The 4,083-nt window shown below is 42.4% G+C and overlaps 1 long non-coding RNA gene across 1 annotated transcript; it reads right to left on the bottom strand.

Moving 5' to 3' along the window:
* Positions 1 to 2,254: 2,254 nt before the first annotated feature.
* LOC127925810 (uncharacterized) lies at positions 2,255 to 3,492 on the bottom strand. The gene is made up of 3 exons (XR_008122342.1): positions 3,291 to 3,492; positions 2,376 to 2,479; positions 2,255 to 2,323 (listed from the first exon to the last, which is right to left on the bottom strand). It is a non-coding gene; the product is annotated as an uncharacterized LOC127925810 (long non-coding RNA).
* Positions 3,493 to 4,083: the final 591 nt, after the last annotated feature.

Raw genomic sequence — 4,083 nt, 5'->3', positions numbered from 1 at the left:
GAGCAGACACAAGGTCAACGCTCTGTTTTAGATGTCGACAAAATGGTCATTTTGATTTAAATGTTTTTATTTTTTACTTTTTAGGTTGTTTGGAAACTGACATTACATGAAAGACACCTTTTACTACGTTTCAGTTACAGTTTTTATGTGTGTGAAGTCATCCTGTATAAACCAAAAAAAGAATGATAGCTGTTTAGTTTTTGATACAATTTTATAAATGCCGACAGATAATTTGTACGTCGACATGATGGGATATTTTTGTGTCGGTCAAATTATTTATGCGAGAAATGGCGCTGGAAACGCCTTGTGTGCAAATATTGATATAATTAATACCCGTCATATCGAAGTAAATGTGGAGTCACTCACGCGATGACGCGGTGTGTGGTCCTCCCCTACGACTCGTCCGGAAAGCAAGCAGTTTATTAGGCTACAGATGAAATACGTAGAAATCATGAATTTCACAGGGTGGTGAAAGTGCACGGTGATCTTGATGCTCCTTTCCAATAAATGTCGAGGGTCTTATTCTGGTGATATGATAATCGATGATTGATTGCCTTTTGACAAAACAAAATATTCTGTCTCTTTATCCATAATCTCATACTTTATTGTAGACTAACCTACCCAAAATCTCTCTGTGAGCTGCTGGATCGAGAGCACGTACCAAAACCAGACTAGGAACATTTGCTATTTAATATAATAATAATATATGCCATTTAGCTGACGCTTTTATCCAAAGCGACTTACAGTCATGTGTGCATACATTCTAACAGTTTCTGTGACAAAACTATCCGTAGTGTTGAAAATGCAACGGAAACACATTGAAAAAATGTATTCGGTACATGAAAATTTAAGTGGGAAAAGTACATGTTGCGTTCCCTACGTCATCACGCACTGATTTTTTTTTTCGCAACAATTCAGTTTGGTGGAAACACCACTGGAGGGAATATGCACATATTTTATGTATGCTGATTCTAGAATATTCGCATGGAAATCTGTCGCCAATTGGATGGAAACCTAGTTTATGATGTGAATTGTTTCTCTTGGACAAATCTTTTGGCAATCATGTTTGTGTAAAGGTTACCGTTAAACCATATTTGTCAATCGAGTATAATTAATCAATGAAGATAAGTCATGAAACGAAACAACATCTTTCACTTTATCTGTTAAAGTAGTGTATTTAGTAACTACAGCCATGTTTTGGAGGGGGTTACACACTCAAAACCAGTGGAGGCTGGTGGGAGGAGCTATAGGAAGACTGGGTCATTGTAATGTCTGAAATGGAACGATATCAAACAATACATATGTAAACCACGTTTGGCTCCATTCCATGTCAATCCTTTCCAGCCATTACAACGAGCCCGTCCTCCTATAGATCCTCCCACCAGCCTCCACTGCTCAATAGAGTGGCTTTGCTCCGCCTCCAGTTCCAATGCCAGATCTGCTTTTTAAAGGCTTCAAAGCGGATTTGAAGACGTGACAATGTGGAAAACTGTTATGCTACCAGACGTTAGCATGTGCTTTGAGCTCAGCTACAAAATAAAGACAGAAATCAGATGTTATGCTACCAGACGTTAGCATGTGCTTTGAGCTCAGCTACAAAATAAAGACAGAAATCAGATGTTATGCTACCAGACGTTAGCATGTGCTTTGAACTCAGCGACAAAATAAATACAGAAATCAGATGTTATGCTACCAGACGTTAGCATGTGCTTTGAGCTCAGCTACAAAATAAATACAGAAATCAGATGTTACGCTACCAGACGTTAGCATGTGCTTTGAACTCAGCGACAAAATAAATACAGAAATCAGATGTTATGCTACCAGACGTTAGCATGTGCTTTGAGCTCAGCTACAAAATAAAGACAGAAATCAGATGTTATGCTACCAGACGTTAGCATGTGCTTTGAGCTCAGCTACAAAATAAAGACACATATCAGATCAGAGTGCAACAACTGACCATGTTTATTTTCATCATCCATTAATTTCAGATCCAAACCAAACATTGCTCCATACACTTCATGTTATAGTGAGCACATTTTGCTGTCGGAAAAAACCCAAAAGATAACCATCACCTGTTGCACAATCCATCCAACTGAACACTTTGAGAGAACAAAAACTAGGCTTACAAACGACATCTGGCGTATGAATATAAACATCTAAAATATATAATTACAAGTCACATACTTATGTGACATTTGATGTCCTTCTGACACAACAACATTCCCTCATCCAGACAGAGCTTTACCAGCCGGTGTTATGAGACACAACAACATTCCCTCATCCAGACAGAGCTTTACCAGCCGGTGTTATGAGACACAACAACCTTCCTCATCCAAGAGAGAGCTTTACCAGCCGGTGTTATGAGACACAACAACATTCCCTCATCCAGACAGAGCTTTACCAGCCGGTGTTATGAGACACAACAACCTTCCCTCATCCAGACAGAGCTTTACCAGCCGGTGTTATGAGACACAACAACCTTCCTCATCCAGACAGAGCTTTACCAGCCGGTGTTATGAGACACAACAACATTCCCTCATCCAGACAGAGCTTTACCAGCCGGTGTTCCCTCATCCAGACAGAGCTTACCAGCCGGTGTTATGAGACACAACAACATTCCCTCATCCAGACAGAGCTTTACCAGCCGGTGTTATGAGACACAACAACATTCCCTCATCCAGACAGAGCTTTACCAGCCGGTGTTATGAGACACAACAACATTCCCTCATCCAGACAGAGCTTTACCAGCCGGTGTTATGGGACACAACAACATTCCCTCATCCAGACAGAGCTTTACCAGCCGGTGTTATGGGACACAACAACATTCCTCATCCAGACAGAGCTTTACCAGCCGGTGTTATGAGACACAACAACATTCCTCATCCAGACAGAGCTTTACCAGCCGGTGTTATGAGACACAACAACATTCCCTCATCCAGACAGAGCTTTACCAGCCGGTGTTATGAGACACAACAACATTCCCTCATCCAGACAGAGCTTTACCAGCCGGTGTTATGAGACACAACAACATTCCTCATCCAGACAGAGCTTTACCAGCCGGTGTTATGAGACACAACAACATTCCCTCATCCAGACAGAGCTTTACCAGCCGGTGTTATGAGACACAACAACATTCCCTCATCCAGACAGAGCTTTACCAGCCGGTGTTATGAGACACAACAACATTTCCTCATCCAGACAGAGCTTTACCAGCCGGTATTATGAGACACAACAACATTCCCTCATCCAGACAGAGCTTTACCAGCCGGTGTTATGAGACACACAACAACATTCCCTCATCCAGACAGAGCTTTACCAGCCGGTGTTATGAGACACAACAACATTCCCTCATCCAGACAGAGCTTTACCAGCCGGTGTTATGAGACACAACAACATTCCCTCATCCAGACAGAGCTTTACCAGCCGGTGTTATGAGACACAACAACATTCCCTCATCCAGACAGAGCTTTACCAGCCGGTGTTATGGGACACAACAACATTCCCTCATCCAGACAGAGCTTTACCAGCCGGTGTTATGAGACACAACAACATTCCCTCATCCAGACAGAGCTTTACCAGCCGGTGTTATGAGACACAACAGCATTCCCTCATCCAGACAGAGCTTTACCAGCCGGTGTTATGAGACACAACAACATTCCCTCATCCAGACAGAGCTTTACCAGCCGGTGTTATGAGACACAACAACATTCCCTCATCCAGACAGAGCTTTACCAGCCGGTGTTATGAGACCGTGACGTTGTGTTTCTATAATTAGGGCCCTGTGTTTTGACCTGGATTTGTACTTTTATTTCAAGCTTTTAATCAAACTGTCCCCTTTAATTTTTTGATGTCAGCTGGTCCAGCCCCGTCCTCCTGCACCACACTGAGATGATTGCTTTCATTTGGAATCTAATTCTCATTTCTGGAATTAAAATCCAGGTGATTTGACTTGATTAACCTGGAGAGCTACCCTTCTTTAACCCAACCCTGTTCCTGGAGAGCTACCCTTCTTTAACCCAACCCTGTTCCTAGAGAGCTACCCTTCTGTAACCCAACCCTGTTCCTGGAGAGCTACCCTTCTGT

Source organism: Oncorhynchus keta, unplaced genomic scaffold, assembly GCF_023373465.1.
Source record: "Oncorhynchus keta strain PuntledgeMale-10-30-2019 unplaced genomic scaffold, Oket_V2 Un_contig_6299_pilon_pilon, whole genome shotgun sequence".
In the NCBI taxonomy this organism is placed as follows: domain Eukaryota; kingdom Metazoa; phylum Chordata; class Actinopteri; order Salmoniformes; family Salmonidae; genus Oncorhynchus; species Oncorhynchus keta.
The sequence above is the reverse complement of the archived record's forward strand: the minus strand, read 5'-3'. Positions and strand labels throughout refer to the sequence as shown.